This window comes from Chelmon rostratus, chromosome 23 (assembly GCF_017976325.1).
Source record: "Chelmon rostratus isolate fCheRos1 chromosome 23, fCheRos1.pri, whole genome shotgun sequence".
NCBI lineage: Eukaryota > Metazoa > Chordata > Actinopteri > Chaetodontiformes > Chaetodontidae > Chelmon > Chelmon rostratus.
In genome coordinates, this window is record NC_055680.1 from 4,159,761 (window position 1) to 4,179,008 (window position 19,248).

Genomic DNA, 19,248 nt, shown 5'->3' on the forward strand with positions numbered 1-19,248 from the left:
TATCAGCTGGTCACCAACATGTGGCAAGTCTTTACATGTACAAGAGCTGTAAACCTTTTTAAGGTGTCAATAGTGAATTGTTAAATTAAGTCTAATTTTTGCTTTAATATCATTGCGGTTGCGATTGAAGAGTAAAGTATCCCTTCTGGGCTTCCATTTCACTAGAAATTGTCTCACTGAAATTATCTAATATCTATACATAAAGGATGCAGGTTATTCATTTACGGGTATATATCTGACAGTCAAATGAAGGTCCACTGCAGCACGATACGAGTATTCAGAACTAAAAACAAAAAAAAAAAAAGTTGCGTCAATACCAGGGTGGTATTTCTCTGTCCATGTCATCCAAAACTGTGAAAAAAGCTAGTCCTCAAAAAGTTTGTGCCAGAATTATACTATGGACTGAAACATCTACACAGATGCCACAGCAATCGCACCAACCCAGAGGACTCTTTTGAGGAACTTGCTACGAAGCTCCATATTTTCACCTGATACATTTTTGTTCACAGCTGTTCAACACATAATTGACTCTGCAACTTGGCATGAATTATTTAGGGCCTACGAACAGTAACATTTACCATTACAAACAGCAGGGCTACAGCTATGTACTGATACTCCCCCACAGAAAGACACCCTGGAGAGCCTCTTGTTGCGGAGCTGCTAGCACAGCTACAACACAGGTACCCACACACAGTGACTCTCTCAGAAGGGCCATAAATGTGCTCCTAGTGACCGCCAAAGCGCCACCAGACTTCCTGTCTTTCCAGCAAAGAAAAAGAGAGTCTGACAGTGGCGTCTCATGGCTAGTGATCAATCAGTCAACCCCGTGTCCCCTGACCCCCCAGGTCACACACCACGTAGCTGCGAGGCAACACCTCCGACAGTTGTTGCTCCTTCAGTCTTTTGTTGACTTTTTTTTTTTTTTTTTAATTATGCTGGGAGCAAGGGATGTAGCAGAATTTTAAGGTGTAGATACCTTTTAAGATTATCAGGTTAATAGTTATGAAAGAGGAACTCCAGTATTTGGAGAAAGTTGCTTGAGAAAAATGTGTCAATAGGCTGCTGCTCTTTCAAAATGCCAAGTGTATATTGAAAACTGTTTATGTCTTCTCATCCTACACATTTGACAGCTGAATCTTTTAAGTTGTAGATATTTCTAACTTCAGTTTCTTTTAAAGTTGAAAGCTAATGCCAAATTGATGAATCAATAATGGATTTGAATGGATTCAGATTTGACTAACAGATTCAACAACATTCAACTGAATCAGATTCAGCAAGCAGATTCAGTTCAACATTCAGATTGATAAAATGCATTCATGTCCTTTATTAGGTCCAAAGCACATCGTACATTTTGAAATTATTTAGTGATATGTATCAGTTTACCCTAAACATAAATGTAAGGACATAGAGCACGACTAGAAAACACCTTTTGGGTGGAAAGTGTACTTTTGCTTTTTGTGGATTGTTTTTCTCAAAATATAATCTCACCTGCTCACATACTGTGTTTTTATTTCAATATGTAGATAATAAAACCTTTAAAAATCCTGTCCTATGTTCTTTCAATTACTAGTGGTGTCTCACACACTGCTATTTGGACTCTTCCCTCTCTTGAGTCACTAATTCAATCTCAACCTTTCCAACAAAATGACGGAGAGTAGGAACAGCAGAGTAAACGTTCCATGTTAGCATACGGACGAACCATAAATATTACATTGTGAAGCTTGTTAGTGTAAATGACAGAGAGACAGGGCAAGCACAAAGCTAGCAAAATAGGTGTGTTTATCAATCCAATATGACTGAATGTTTGCAACAAGGTGCTAATGCATTCAGTCACTGAGAGCTAATTTCCAACACACTGCACCCCAAAATCTCCTCATTTAAATTATACAAATACAGCAGTCTGTGATAACGCAAACTTCCCTTCAGCAGTGCTCACATCTATTCTCATTCAGACTTACTGTGCATTTCTAAATGTGAAAAATGTTTTCTTTTGCAGGTTTTGCTATGAAGAAGCAAAGGTGTCTAGGCCATGAGCAAAAAAAAACCTTCATAAGGATTCTTCATACAAACACTGTGGTGTCAGTAAGCAATGTTCAAACATTAGCTTGTCCTCATTCTCTGGCTGTAGTCACTAAAGAATTAACAAAGCATTAACTCTGCCAATGTTTGATTATGTGGGCAGTCCAACTTTCATTAAATAGTGCTGCTGATTTTTAACAGAGGAAACTGGGTTACTCTACATCCCCAGTCCTTGAGGAACAATTACCATTTGCTAACTTTGCTGAGAATATTTTGCTAATTTACTCTACATTCACCATTATTAAAATTGTCAACAACTTTAACATGAGCAGTTGAGTTGTTTTAATAGCTCAGTGGCTTGTTATACACAAGACACACCAGGACACTGTACAATCTGCAAGTGAATTATTTTACTATACAACAAACTTTTTACTGTATTTTTACATCAGTATTCAAAAATCTATATTAGTTAAGTGACCTACAAAGATACCCATTCAGTCATGCAAATCTTTTTCTTGCTGGAGGAGAAGGATTAGTGGGGTGAATGAAGTATGACTGTGGGAGGTGGGGGTACTAAAGATGATGTCAGCTTTGTAACCTGAGCCTCTGGCCAAAGATCCCCTCATGGAGGAAAGCAGGGATCAATCCAGGGATCCTATTACCCTGCCTGCATAAGCAATGTCATGAGACGATCCCTACTAGGAGTCTCTGGATGAAAGGCAAGAGCCTACAGAGGATAGGTGTGAGAGAAGAGGAGAGAGAGAGAAGAATTATAAAGGAGAGGAAAAAAATCCAGAAAAGGACAGCAAGGAAAGCGTTTCATTTGTGCTAACAGTACACTTTTGAACTATAGAGGTGTCAGTAGCAGGAAGGAAAAATTAAGCCATTTCCATGCTGATTACTGAAAGTTCCCTCCTAAAATAAACATCCAGACGCAGCAATCAAAGTTAATACCACCTCTTTCACTTCAGAGGACGTACAATGCTATTTTCATCACCTGCCTGCTTTGGGTACAATGTCATCAAAGTGATACTGTGAAAATGCCTCTGGCCTTGCCAAGTAATCATGCACACTTAACCCTCCCAACACACACACACACACACACACACACACACACACACACACACACACACACACACACACACACACACACACACACACACACACACACACACACACACACACACACACACACACACACACACACACACACACCAATAGAGCAAGAGCAAAAGTGATAACAATGCCCTGTTTAGCTGGATGATAGAAAGAGGAGTACTTACAAGTTCTTATCTCTCTTTCCGTCTGCAGATTTCTCTCTCCCTTTCTGTCTCTTACCCCTCCTCTCCTCAGCCCTGTCACTGCTCATGCAGATGTGTACACTGGTGGAAACCTGAGGAGGATCTATTACACTCTCAGTCATTGATGCTGCCTTTTGTGTTGGGAGGCAGAAGCTCATGTATGTATGTGTGTGTGTGTGTGTGTGTGTGTGTGTGTGTGTGTGTGTGTGTGTGTGTGTGCGTGTACAGGTGCACACTTGACTGCCTTTGTTGAAGCTAAAATAATCAGTTTGTGACACCAAGCCATAAAAATATCCATACTAGTCAAATCCTTGTCTACAGACATTCAAGTGCATGAGGAAGCTAGGCATCAAGGAAGAAAGCAGAATGCGGGTTGAACTGGACCAAACAGTGAAAAGTTCATAGTTTTATCCTTGGTGTGGGAGAGTCTTAGTTGGGGAAGAAAGAGCCGTGCTCATAAAGGCAAAACCCTTCTCTAACTAGGTTATAGAATGCTTTCTCTTTGTTCATTAGTCTGGCAATGAACCACTGGCCTTTTATGGCTTCCCCACAGTGGTGCATGCTTCCCTATCAGTATTTCTCACTGAGTATTCTTGCTACCAAGTGGAGGAGAAAAAAGTTAAACGTGTTGCTGTTGTTGAATGGAAGACTTGATCTTCACAACAACAACAGAGAGGATCATTCATATTTTCAGACTGCCAGAATATATTTTAATATACAATGCATACAATTTGGCCAAAATCCCAAAGAAACATGTTTCCCTATTGCCTATTGCCTTGTGATACCTTGCCTTTACATTGGAGAAACAATTTCCAGGGAAAGCTGTTGACAGCACACTGTAGATAATACACAATACGTCAGACATTGATTCTATGAAGCCATATTGCTGTTGTATGTTCAATGCATTGTGCAACACAAACTCCATTCACTTCCATTTTACTCAATTGTTTTCAGAGATACTTGTGTTATAAAACTCAAGAGATGTACTTGAAACTATCTGTATGGCTAAACATAAGTTGAGGTAGGACGGAAAATGTTTGTCCGATTTGGGTGAACATTATACACAAAGGGAAAAAGAAGAAGTAAGTGGTCATGCTAACACCAATGACTTGCCAACAAAGGGTACTAAGAGTATTACTTACAGTAGTTCAAGTGATGTTACACTTTCTTAACCCAGCTTTGGCCAGCTTGATTGAATGCACCCCGCGTCTTTTGACACGAGTACTCTACAGTGGAGTCAGCAAAAAGATGATCGGATCAATAGCAGGCCTGTAGACTGCTTCTGTGTGTTTGTGTCTATGTGCACATGTCTTTCTCCCCATCAATCCACAGCTGGATGGCTGCTTATTCTGCCCTAAGGCTACATCAACATCAGCGGCTCACCATGGGAGAGGGGCTCCAAACCAACATCGATACACAGCATGCTGAGACATAGGGAGAATGACTGATTGAATGAAACCTTAGAGTGGTATTTGAGAGCAAAGCCTCTGACAACAAGAGCTCAGGCTGTCAGCCTTCCAAACAGAAAGCCCCAACACAATGCTTCAAGGTTAAAAGGAAGAGGGGAAAAAAGAAGATGATTTTGTTTGAATAAATGCTATTACTATTAGCTGGGAGGTGAATAAGCCAGACAGCTCATATATCAAATACACTGCAGTGTTCTGAGGGCTTAATATTGTCAACTACAATGTTTGCTCTTTAAAAGGTCTAATCTGTGCTTGCAGTATGGTGCTGACTGCTGAAACACTGTAAAGCCAATGGTGGCCCTAAGTGTCTCCTTTGACTACTGACATAATTTCATTATTGATTGATATATCAACACAAAAAAAATATCAAAATCTTTTGTGAATCAGTGTAAAGCTACAGTATGGTGGGTTTAGGTACTAACGAGCTTACAGATCTACATTTTTTCTCAAACACACATGACTTTTTTCAAAAAATTGTACTTTTAAATTGACAGGATGTCTACTCAAGGCTTTTTCTAGGCATATGAAATACGGATAGCACGCATAGGTGCAGCAAGCATGCATATGACAACCTGATTATCAAATGCATCTTATCTTTATCCCACTAATGCCATTTTGGTTCCTATACAATAATGATGCATGAGGTAGCAAAAGCAGAACAGTCATCCATTTTTCTCTTTCTCTCCCGCTTCCATCATTAGACAGTCTGGTGCACTGTACAAATTGTGACTGAATAACCAAGATTGAAGTTGAACGTGAAAAAGGAACTTGAGCATATGCATGCCCATGCACACCAACCACCATCACGGGTATGTGCATCAATGTAAACATATCCCAAATGGTGGGTGAAAAGAATGCTTGTTAGTTTTGTTGGGTGTTAAAACAATAACTGGCTGGTCATGTACTGACCAACTTGCATGTCTTTGCACTTTTCCACAGAAACAGTGGTCGTGTTGATGGGGATTAAAGAGTTTGATCTTGGCTCAGACCAAAAGGAGGAAATTTACCTTTTTTTCTTTTCGGGGAAGGGATGGTCTGGCATGACAATACTTGCATCAACATTTAAGCAGGCCTCCTGCTGATCATTAATAAATTACTAAAATTGCTCAACATTTTTCTTCCATTCATCCATTTTGTTGTTATCGAGCATGCAGCTAGGCTAACATCCAAAGTGGTCAAAATGCCATCATTGTTTTGTAAAACATTAATATTAAATGGAGGGATTATGAATGAGATTTGACTGTGTCTGGTCTCCAACCTTCTGCTTCTTTAAGCAAGAGACAACTGTTTCCAATGTGACACAAGAGACCACCTGAGCAATAAGCATGGGACCTACTGAGCTGTGCACTGGATTTTGCCTGTTTTTTTTGGTGGAACATGTTTTTGAAATTTCTTAGAAGCCCTCAAAAACACATCAGATAATGCACAAACACCCCAAAGGTTGTCTAGAGCAGGGGTCGGCAACTCGCGGCTCCGGAGCCGCATGTGGCTCTTTCATCCCTCTGATGCGGCTCCCGAAAATAATTAATGAGCATTTAACTAAAAAGTATTTTATTTTAGTTCATTCGTTTTGAAACAAATCGCTCGCGCTCACAGATGACAGTTTACGATCCTGCGTAAAGATGCAGGTGACGGCGCACAGCGCTGATGTGCAGACGCTCTGCGCCAAGGTTCAGGAGCAGAAATCACATTAACCACGTTTGATTACTATTTTAATTGCCTATTATTGAGCATATATTCATATTTTTTCATTGTTCAGTGAAATAGTCCTTTTATTATTCAGGTTGACAGCTGACTGCACGCGTCAGTAAAAGACTGACGGCACGCAGAGAGTGGACGGTATTTTTACCTTGCTGCCGGTGGAGAATTTAAGTTTGGTGTTTTTTTCATAAATGCAAGAAGCACTCCAATAGACATTGAGAATTTTACTTGAAAGTACCTTCAACCCAACGTCTTTTTGTTGGACTTCAAAATGTTATTGTTGCACGCAGAAATGTCATTTTGTTTTCTCTGCAGTCGTTCAGCTATTTCATAAATGCAGCACATTATCGCTTGTTTGTACATAGTATAGAGGCAAAAAAAAAACATTATATGCAGCGTTATTTTATTTGACACGTCAAAGGGGTTTTGTGGCTCCCAGTGTTTTCTTTACTGTGGGAAACGGGTCCAAATGGCTCTTTGAGTGGTAAAGGTTGCCGACCCCTGGTCTAGAGCAAGTAGGGGCAGGACTCATACAGATCAGCACATTTCCGGACCATCATGCGGCCACTGTTTTGAAGCAGCACAACTTGTTTGTCAAAACTACTTCATCATAATCAAAAACGTATATAATAAACAGCTGGCTGGACTTAAATGAGAAGTCAGCTGTTTGCATGGAAGGCTCTGTTGCTGGGAATGGCATCTTTGATGTGCAAATTTATGGATACTTTGAATAGCGGACTGACTGCAAGTGCACTACAAATTTTTCAAAAAACACCAAATTTTTGAGAGTAGTTAACACTGATAGTCTGAGTGGAAGTAATATGCAAAAAAGAAAACCAGCACACCCTTCAAAAGCACTAAACTTGTAAATCCTTGTAAATCATTCCAGTAATTCCTCATCTGTTGCTTTCTCAGTTGTAAGTGACTTCCCCTTATCTCTACCTGTAAAGCTGCTACTCAAGTAGTTTGAAAAGTTCCTCAATCTAACATCACTGCTGAGCCTGGTTATTACCCAGCCTTTTCAAAGTGGTTTTGGTTGTAGATCCCAACTACACTTCATACTCCAATACTTCTCATCTAATTCAAGAAAAATACAACTTTCAGTCTAAGTCTACCAGTCTCATGATGCTGTAATTTGCAATTACATTATCAAATTTAACACATTCGAGGCCTGTATGTGTCTGCATGTTTAAGTGACCATACTCCTGACATAATGGACTCTAAGGCTGAAAATGGCCAACAATGACATTGGCTTAATCTTTCTTAACACACACACACACACACACACACACACACACACACACACACACACACACACACACACACACACACACACACACACACACACACACACACACACACACACACACACACACACACACACACACACACACACACACACGTTAAGAATCATTCAAATACCAATTTTTGTGCATAATGTCTGTAAGAGGGCAAACCAATTGACCAAGAGACACACTACTTGTGTCCTGGACAAACAGGTGATATTCAGGTCACATATTATGTGATTATGGACTCTATTTTCCCATGTTTTTTCTGTCCAATTTGAAAAACTCGCCAAAACCTCCTTGATTTATCTTTCACTGTTTGGTCAAAATAAACTCTTAATTCACTGAATCAGGAGAAGAGTGAGACAAAGGGCAGACATCAGGTGGAATATTTTCACATCTAACAGGGGAAGTATTTTCAACAGACATTATCACCAGAGATATTTAAATATGTTGGAAAAACGGTAATTGCTGGACAATGGAAACTCTGGTTTTGTGTGTGTCCCAAACATTTATGTTAACAGCCAACTTTGACAGAAAGCTGATAGTGCTGTTGCTATCATATTCCTCTCCGCTACAGTACAGTTCAATGGAAAACCAAAAAATGCTGAGAGCAGTTTTGCATAATACCAAAAGCTGCCTCAGTATAACTGAGCAGCACTGTACATTAGCAATGGAAACGATGATCCAACAACCATTGAGCAATGCTCTGAGAGGAATACTCCCATGCCCTCCCACGGCTGCTACACTGCTAACTAACTGCCAGAGTCACCTGAGGACTCCCATAGGAAGATCAGACATGAAGCAGGCAGCCATCTGAGGTAACTGAGCTGGTGTAGCCCTTGTCATCATTCTCTGTTGTTGTGCTGCCAGCTAACAGTTAGCCAGTATCACAGGGGACTGGCACTGAGAACAGACAGTGGGAGAGCAGTGATGCCCAAGTTCACGCAGAGTGACAGCTAATGCCGTTTGAAAAAGTGGCCGTGGTGCCACCAAAGGGAACTAGGGGATAGGCAGTGAAAAGTTCAGCCATCTCATCTCGGCTTACCATCGCTCCCCCTGCACTAATCTGACAGCTGCTATACGCCAGCCTGTCTGGAAGCCCATGCTCTCTCTCTTCCTCTTTATCTTTACATTCAAATTTACTTTCTCTTTCTCACTTTTTTCCTGCATTCACATTTCCACTATTTTACTGCCACCTTCGCTTACCCCCTCTCATAGAGTATCTCCTCCCTGCCTGACATAGGATCAATATGGTTTCTTTCTCCCCCGATAACAGAAAAAAGAATTCGAGAATAATGCCAGCTGACTAGGGGGAAAAATATAAGAACAAAATCCCATTGCTAATTTCTTTTTATCAATAGGCTATGACGTGATGGGTGAGCTCTTAGTCTGTGTTGCTTCCAAGAAACAAGTCTTCAGGGGAGAACAAGCCTGAAAGCTCATTGACTTATATCTGCCTCTGTGAACAAGAGTCTATGGTCCACGTCAGTCATACTGGAACGGGATAATTAAACAGAGTAGTAGTAGAGTAGCGGTCTGAGCATGCCAAATAATTTTCTGGTAAATCATATGACGTCCCGAAACATTCTGACTAGCCTTGCATTACCTCAGTCACTGCAGTGGCGCACACACAGATCATTAATCTGATTTAAAAGGTTACCGAAGCTAATGGCTTTAGTGTAGCACCACTGATTGATCAATTCATTGAATGATTGATTTTAGGGAGTGGTGCCGCTGTTTTCAGCCTGAAAATGCTGATGCAGTGCAGTCACTTGCTCACAGCAGTCAAACCATATTGATTCATCCTTTTTTGCCAATGATGGAAAAGCAACTTAAGTACACACCCACACACATACTATACAGACAAGGAGACTAGTCACATCTGCACAGAGAAAAACAAATATCAATTAATGTGATGCAAATATTCCACTTATTCTGCCAGAACTTCTCTTCCCTCTCTCTTTCTCTTTGCTCACATCTCAGCTATCAGCCTGTCTAACCACTGAGGGACTGCTAACAAGATGTTGCCTATTAGATCCTGGGATGGTGGAAGTCTTTAACTATGATGTGTCATCAACATGCCGCGTTTATAGCAGCTCGGCGAATGGAATATTCCCTTCCACTTCTCCAATAGTAGGCTAATTGAGGATGAGGGACTGATGATTAATTATCCCGTCCCTGTGCACTGTTTACCTAGATGATCACTGCTGATGAGGGGTGATTAAAATTGAACTGCCACTCAAATTCAGGCTCGGTGTCAAGCATTGTGCAGATGTGGTGATATCAGCTACTTTGCAACTCCCTTTACCATAGTTGCTGCTTGTAAAACAGTAATATCACAAGAAATGAACAGAAAACTGCCAAGAAACTGAGCTGAGAGATGATAGTGACATGTTTCACTCAGATGGGCAAGCTGAATCCCACCTAAATTCACCGTCTACACAAATGTTGCCATCTGTCTTGCAACCATGTCCCAGAATAACACAGCAGTATGCCATACATTAATTAACTGCACCTTTTTTGGCATGTCAAACCAGGCACACAACTTTACATATTTCATTCTCAAACAAAAGTTAATAAATCTATTTCCAATTACAAAAATAACTCAGATTTTTGTTGTTGGCTAAACCTTCAACTTTTATGCAAAAAAATAGGTTTCATAACAACATATTTTTAATAAATCCTTCATATCAAGTCAAAATATAAAAATAAGCACAAATATTATGGAAGATTTCTTCATCTCAGCAGTAATGTGCAAATTAGTTGGTAAAAGGTGCATGCCAATGTCACAAATAGGGACTTATTGGATTCGAAATGGCCTTCCATCCTTTTCTCCATCTGCAGACGTTAACATGTTGGCCAAAAACACAAGTCTCGAGAAGAGTGTGGTCTGGCCCCTGTTTTGGCCATTAGGCATTTGATGAATGTCCCCGGGAACGCCACACAGGGAGGGACATGTCGCACAAGCGGCAGGCGGCCATTATGACTCACTGCAGATCACATAAACAGATCAGTCATTTGCCAAACCAAACAGTGCCAAACTGTGGGTGACGCAACCCAGAGAGGGGAAAGACAGTCTGTGCTAGCTGTGTGTTTGGTTAACTTGGACCCATTATCTGAACATTAATTATACAAATTTCATTTTTCATTACATATATATATATACATACATACATACACACACACACACACACACACACACACGCATATACAAACATACATACAGGTAGAATGACTATACAGCATCCCAGCTCCTTCATTAACACTCCCACACACATTCACAAACACACAGTCGTATAAATTGAACAGATGTTTGTTGTTATGAGTAATTTCTTTTTATTTTATTTGGTTGTATTTAGAAGCTCTCTGGCAGTATTCATCAAACATTCACAGCAATAACAGAGAAAACTGAATTGAGTTGAACTGGAAAGAGAAAGATGAACGAGAAAAGAAAACTAGCCATGTAGACAGAGGGACAAACATACACAGAGTGTATAGTCTCTTGTCCTCACTGCTGGATGCACCAAAATTAAACAAGCTGCTTCCCGTGAGAGTCAAAATGCCCCTCAAGCTGCATTTGCCTTGAAATAAGAGTTTTACAACATGCTCAGTGGGGGAGGAGATACACAACAGACAGTCAAAGAAACCAGAGGAAGAAAAAAAGCAGAGGGAAGACTAGACAGGCCAGTTGTTGAGAGAAAGCCAGAGGGACCGTAAAGCACAAGCTTTTTATTTGAATATTTGAATATTATTTGAATATCAAATGATAGCAATTTTCTTTGCCTGTCTCTCCTGCAGGACTCGCTAACACAGAGTGCCTCTGTGGAAGTCAGAGTTTCCACAGTGAATTTAAGCTCCACTTTACATGGCCCTTCTGACAATGAGCTCCAACCTCCTGTCTCGCCAATTTTTCCTCCCTTTCCATTCACTTCCTCTTCCCTTTTGCCTCCTCCTCATCCTCCTTCTCTTGTCTCCAGCCAAGCATCATAATTCCTCGTTTGTTAACACAGCTAAATTAATGTGTTGTCATTAAAATTGTACAAGATGGCTTAAAGCTAGTGAAGTATAACAGTTTCAACAAAGCAACCAAGATGTGCTGGGGTGGGAGTGTATTGCTAGATATGTCTGACGAAATAAGTGGAGATGTCTGATTATGCCTAAAATAAAATACAGGTGTAACTCCCATAATTCCCTTGTGGCTCAACTTTCTCTACCTTGTAAACGTCCCAACAAGATCCACTCACTTGATAACAACTGCAAAAATCCAATTCACATAGCTAAGCACATGACCAACAAGACGGCCTGTTGGTGCTAAATTATGCACACTGACATCTTACACATGCATTTGTCTGCTATGCCGTGGGGCTTTAAATGCTTGGCCTCCTTAGTGTGCAAGTGTGTCTGCACTAAAACCCAAACCACAGCAGTGTCTCGACACTGTGCTCAGAAATGCTCCCGACCCATCTTTGATTTAATCCTCATTATACACGCAGACATCCTCCACAGCACCATCGTTTCAAACCCCAGTCTACCAAACCGATTGTAGGCCATTAGAATTGAACATATTACTGCGGCCGCATTGTGCGTGGCAGAAATGTGTCTTAAGCATATTTTGTGTGATCCGCCGCTAGGTTGGAATGCAAAAAAGACAGCTTGTGAAAGCAGCCAATGAGTAAATGCAAAAGCAGAGGCATGCAAATGCACATATTTCCTGACACATCCAGCAGCACAGAGGAGATGCCATATAAGAACAAAAAATGAAGCTGAATGGAACTGTAAGGGAATTAGATGGGTGGGTTGTGGTACATTATCTCAAGAGTGATGTAATGCAGCACACACAGTTGATCAGGGGAGGCAAAGTGCTGTTTAGCTGATATCTCAGCTATGGAAAATATGCATATTTCTTCAATCCTCAGGTGGCTATGCTAAACTATGCTAAACTGACAGAAGGCCGATTGAAATAAATGATTGTGCCCCAGCATTTTCAGCTGTAGCCAGCACCTGTGGGCAACTGCTGAGCACTGTGTGTGTGTGTGTGTGTGTGTGTGTGTGTGTGTGTGAGCGAGGGAGGGAGAGAAATAGGGAGGGAGGGAAAGAGAGAAAGAGAGAGTGTGTTCATGCACAATGAATGAATTGGTGCTAATCACAAAAACTGACTGAGAATCAACACAATATATTTACATGTTAAAAAACACAGCTACTCTCTGCTGCATGAAGCACACCAGCCTTCACGCTCCCTAAGAGCCCCAAGAGCTCTGATTGATGGACGTGTCCGACAGCCGTTAAACATTCCTAGATTTACACAGGGCCTGATGATGAAGCAATCATCGCCACATCCAGAGCACTGGCATAAATCTAGCAGCCAGCTAGACCCATCACACACATGCACATACACACACACCACATGTGGTACAGGGGCAGGATGAGGTAACCCGGTAAGAGAATAAGAAAGAGGATTAATTTTGATCTCAAAAGCACAAATATCCAATTTTTGTCCCACAAAAATACACGTGTCATCCCATGTCTACCCCATCTTTAACAAGTATACGGACTTCCGCATGCAATTCCTCCTGACCTCCTTTCACAAATAATGAGCAAGCAGTGTCGTGTTGGAACTCAGCATGCCTCCAACATTAGGCCATAAGGCCTGGGCTAATTCAATTATTCAATTATAAAGCCCTCACATACCAATGGGCAGAAGCTCTGGCAAAGGCAGGCTACACTCTGAGACATCCCTTCTAAGTAAACAAGAAAAGATGATGTTCCCTGCCCACAGGCTAGGATCCATGAATACTCCCTTACATCCGCTCATACTTACACTCAAACACATACACCTTTACTCACAAAAATATGAGCACATATACTTTTGGACACGCTGACACACAGAAACCCCTGGGAGCATTAATGTGGTGCCAATGAAGGCACGGACATACGGCCGCACAAACACACGCACCTGAGTAAGATGACTTCAGCGAAGAAACAAATGAAGCGTACATCCAGAGATGATTGACCTTTCAGCACCGCCGGGCATGTTTTATGTTCAAGATGTTGCTTGTCCAGTCATGACATCACTGATGAGCCACCACGGCTGAGCCACGAGGTTTGAGGCACTGAAAATGCCCTCAAAGCTCTGCTGTGTCTTATGTGTGGTAACTCCATATGCTCTGTCACCTCAGATCTTTAACCATAATATACCACGAGAAGTGGCTTGTTAGCCTTTGATAGGACTTTCCACACCTTATTGAATAAAATGTTGTCTTTTAGATAGATAGACAGATAGATAGATACATAGATTTTACTCTCAACTGTTTGTAAAATGGTTCTCTTAAATTCTCTCAAATGAATTTTAAGGCAATGCATGAAATAGTGCCACCGCAAGCATCACATCCAGTGCATCACACCAATCCTACTCTCTTACTGCAATGCAGTGAAAGTACCATATTATGCAAAGAGTTTCCTTCAAAATCAGACATCCACCAGCCATAAACCATGACACCTACTGCAGCCTTACAAAATGAGTGCACGAAAGTGAAGCCCATTGCAGGCTACAACTGATTGTATGACTCTGACCTCTTCTTAGGACTGCGTAAGCACGCACACTGACTGCTTTGTTGGCCTTTGCCTCATTCATCTGTTCATATTTATTTTTTCCATCAAATTTCTTGACATCTTATCTTATTCATTCTTCTGTGGTTTGATGAACTCATAATTACTAGCATAACTCCGCCGTCTCTGAACCTGTGCAGAGGTTTAATTAGCAACAATTGAAACACCTGTGTTTTAACTTCGCCAAAGAATGAAACAGTTTGCTGAAGTTTTTAAACCACTGACAGTTAGATATAAAGTTTTACACATCGTACTAAAAGCTTTAACACTGTTCATTAAAGTCGGGGTCTCTAAAACGACTTTGAAATTAAAAGAAACGACTTTGTTGTTGCTGCTTCGGATATTGTTTTGCAAACTGCGTCAATCACGTAGGGCTACAATAAACAAACTCCGCAACTACAACTCCGCAAACCAAGCTGTAAAGTACTATAACACATGTGTTTGTTCATGGTTTGACTAAATAAAACAACAGACTGAATAAAATTAACACTCACCAGTCTGACGTGCTGTACTTTCGCATCCTCCAACTAGATTGCTCGCGCTCCCATGGAAACAACAATTTAAGCTAGCAATTTGGGCAGTTAATTCTGCGCCAACACCCCACATTTTGCACCTGTGCTGTTTACTCTTTATTTTAAAACTCTTCGCAGCACTCTCCTCCATAGTTTGGCTTCGTAACAAGTCCTCTCTTCTCAGCAGCACCGGACAAGCCGAGTTGGACCGAGGTGAGCACTGCTTGGACACGCCAGGTGAGGGCAGGCCGCTGAAAATGACAACTGCGCCACACTGTGATCCCGCCGCCGCGCAGTCACGTGGTTTGCGTAGCTCTCTGCAGAATCCGTGCCTTATGTCTGTTTATGGCGTCCATAAGTTTATACATATTTTCCTCGTGCTTCTATGGTCATACTTAATCATATCCTAATGTGAACTTATTCAAGGGAATTTCAATTATCTATACCAGCATCTGCTCAATTAAAGCCAAGAAAGCAGTTTGGTCAATATCAAAATGTACAAAACATTTTATTATATACAGTAACATGTAGAGGGAGAGCGTCATAAGTTTTTTCCTTGCCCCAGCAGTCAGAAATTCATTTGACCTCCTTCAGCAGAGAAAGATTGCAGAAAGCCACGAAAGGCATTCAAGTGTACAGGTGTTCAAAATAGACATTGCGTTCTTCCACTAGCTGCCGTTATGGCAAGTACCTTTTCATAGGAACGCTATCCAATTTAAGGTAAATGTAGGCCAACCAACATGTGATTATGATAGCTAGCAATGTGTCGCTCAGAATATAACTAGCCATTATCTTATGATAAACATCAACTAAAGTATGCTTGGATAAAATTAATGCTGGAACTATTCAGTGTTTGGAACTATTGGTTGTCCCATAAAGCCTATGAAAGTGGTGCAGCTCTTTTTCAAAGGGTTTGGACTGTACCATTTCTGGTGTAGAGGTACTACCAGCCAGATTTCTATATCATTCACATTGATGGTCCTTTATCTCACTTCGTTTCTCGATGCCAGGCTAGAGTCATCTAGCATTACACTAAATTTTCCACTTGTATAAGGAAAATAAAGCCATTGCACACATTTCCATAGACTTACTTGAACATTTATGCAGCTCATGATTGAACACTTCAATAGCTTCCCTCTAGTGCAGTGTTCAGGTCAAATTATCACATTTTTATCTAAAAAGATTAATTGCTGGATTGAAATATGATTTTCAGTTGATGCTCATGGCCACTAAAGAGATGAACATTCTCTTTATTTCACTCCCAGTCGCACACTAACTGACTAACTACTGAATACAGTTACCTGGCAGAGAGAGAAATCTGTCACTAATTCTGCAACTCTGTTATATTCTTTGACTCCTCTGGCAATGCCATGCTATCAGTCCATCTTGTCAGAGTCAATCTTGTCAGTGTCATCATTCAGCTTGAATCCATGCATAATCTAAGTGTTTCACTGTGCTGAAGAGAAAAATTTGCAAAGAAACCGAATTAAATCAATGAAACTGGTCACATGCCTTTTTTTATGCTGAACTGAGCTAAGCTAACCAGCAAGGGAGCTAGATCTCGTAGCAATTTCAGTCAGGCAAGCAGCCTACAGCCAACTCTGACATACCCAGTCCTCTACTCCTTCCACTCCTCCCCTTCTCAGGAGTCACAGGCAAGGAAAAGGCCCAAAGGGTTGAGAGAGGCATGCTCTGCAGTAAGCAGAAACATGTTTAGCATTTAACACTGCACAGGAGGTAAAGGTCTGTATCTCGATATTTAGTCCCTCTTTTTTCTCTCTTCTTCTGTCCGTGCTCGCTATCCTTACCTCTCCTCCTTGGCATGAATATTATGAACATGAATGAATGAATATGATGAGTGATATGTTCTTTCTCACGTTGCATCTTGAGGCATATTCCGTGCCCTCTCTTACTGTCTCTTTCCCGTCTCTCCCTACTGGCCTTGCTCCCTCTCTCCTATCCTCTAATAGGAATGGATGATAGCTGCATTCTCCTCACTCCTCCACATCACTTCCCACAACGGACCAAATGTCCCCACACCCTGCAGCTCACCATCCCATCTCTCTGTGGATACTTCCCCCTGAGCTCACGGGCTGCCTATTTGACGCAGCACAGTCAGTGGAGCATATGAATGAAGGATGGGATGGTTTGGTAGCAATAGGCCAGCGGAGGAGGCAGGCAGACAGAGCGGAAAGGAAAGCCTCAACCCACATGTGGGATTCATTTGGGTATTAGTATTACCACAGGACCTTTCTCTTCACTGACCTGTGATTTTCTTTTTGCTGGAATTTCTTCCAGAAATGACAGAAAATTGGGCTTCCTGAAACACTGTGTATGGGCCTGGCGATATAAGAGCGAGCTCAGGGGACGCATACCAAAGGTCATGATTTGGATTCAAACCTATAAAAATGGTAACCAAATTGCACATGAGCCGCAGCCTGCAGGACTATTTGGTTCCCCCCAGGAAACGACTGCTAGAGGTGAATTTTGCAGCCACCTGTTTTCATACCTCCATAAACAAGTGCATTAGCCATTCCCAAGGCCTCAGTAAATTCATTAAAGCAGCGGGGAGTGTACCGGGGGAGACAGATAACCCCTCCTCCCGACCGACTGACAGCCAAGGTGAGCCAATGTCAAACCACAGGTTGCTCTCTGCACCCTCGACCAACCTCATTTCCCCTCTGTCTCTGTCTGTTTTTCTGGTAGACTCTTACTGCGTTAAGTGGAAAGAGGAACATTTTTCTCCCTCCCCCTCTTCCTCCCCTTCCATTCCTTGCTTTGTCTTACCAAATCATCTCTCTTCCTTTTCCAAAAATTACTTCCATTACCTTGCCCCATTCTCTCCTCATTTCTTTTTATTGTCATCACTTCTCTTTCACCTTTACTTTATTTCTCAACTAGTGCCTTGTCCTTCCCCTCTGACTCAAGATACAAGCCCAAACTTACATTGTTTTGAAACTGACCGTGCTCCTGAATGACTGCACTTTGCCCTTTGCACTGTGTGTCACTGTACATTGGTGCACAAAGTGCTAAAATAAGAAAGAGAGGAAGCCGGTAAGGAGACAGTTTGCATTTATTAGCACACAAAGTACAAACACAAACATACAATAAATAACACCTTAAATGCTCCTTTGCCTTCTCAACCCCCCTCACCGCTGTGACACCCAGCAGCTGTCCCTGTGCCGCGCCGTGGCCTATTGAGACCATCTGTAGGAGTGGGAAAGGCATCAGCTGCCACATCAGCACACTAACTTTACCCTTCCCTAGGTCACGGGTGGTGCTGGGGGACATCAACAAGGCACACGCATGCACAAAATGTATTCGCATATACTGATATGCATATGCATTCATATACATATACATAAAACTTTCTCCTAAAGGACATGTAAGCACTCTAAAGGATGTGATAACACTTGCTGAAATAGGTATTGCTGGGATTGTTTTGTTGGAAGTTTTTGTGTATTGAATTCTACATGATGAAAACTTGAAACACTAGTTTCTAATTTGATATAGTCTAGTCTACTTAGATGCAGTCCTGCACACTGACACACACAGGCACATGGTGCTGTACTGCAATTGCATACGGAGCACAACTGCTATTCTATGATACTCCATAAATCACACTGGTATTTCCTTCACTGAAAAATGTTGCATGTGCCATCAGACAAAATTTATGCGCTTCAAAAGAGCTTACATAGATATTCCACAGCTACCTTAAGTGCACTAAGAGGCTTGGGCTTAACACTCCATGACCTCATCACTACATTTACACCATGACCTCATGCAAAAACCTGCAGCCCAAACATCAAAGAGCATCAGTCAGCAGTTTTCACCCTAAGCCTCTATTATGTTGGTCCCAAGTCTGGCTTGATTTAAAAAAAATAAAATAAAAATAATGCTAGATGCAAAGCAAGAGTGTGGAGAGGGAGAAAAGGGAAGGGTAGTGGAAGAAGTGGAGGGAGAGGAGAAAGTCCTGCACAGTCATCACGAGGGGGCTGAAGGCTGTAAATCAGACGTAATCATAGTAGTGTTTTCCCACAAGGACCACAAGCCCTTCCCCCTGGCTTCACACAAGTCAATAATTAATAAAAACGGCAGCTCAAGCAACCACCAGCAACACTCATATGCATGCGCGCACACACACACACACACCCACACACACACACGCACACACACACAAACAACCGTTGTATTTAGAAATGGGCCTGACTGGGTCATTTCATGGTTGTTTACTTCCTGAGAGCTGCCATTAATTTCTGCAACAGCACTGAGTAAAAGTATAAGCACTGTCAGGAAGGTAAACAATGACAGGGCCAAACTAGGCTCACAATTAGAGAGAGAGAGACAGGCAGAA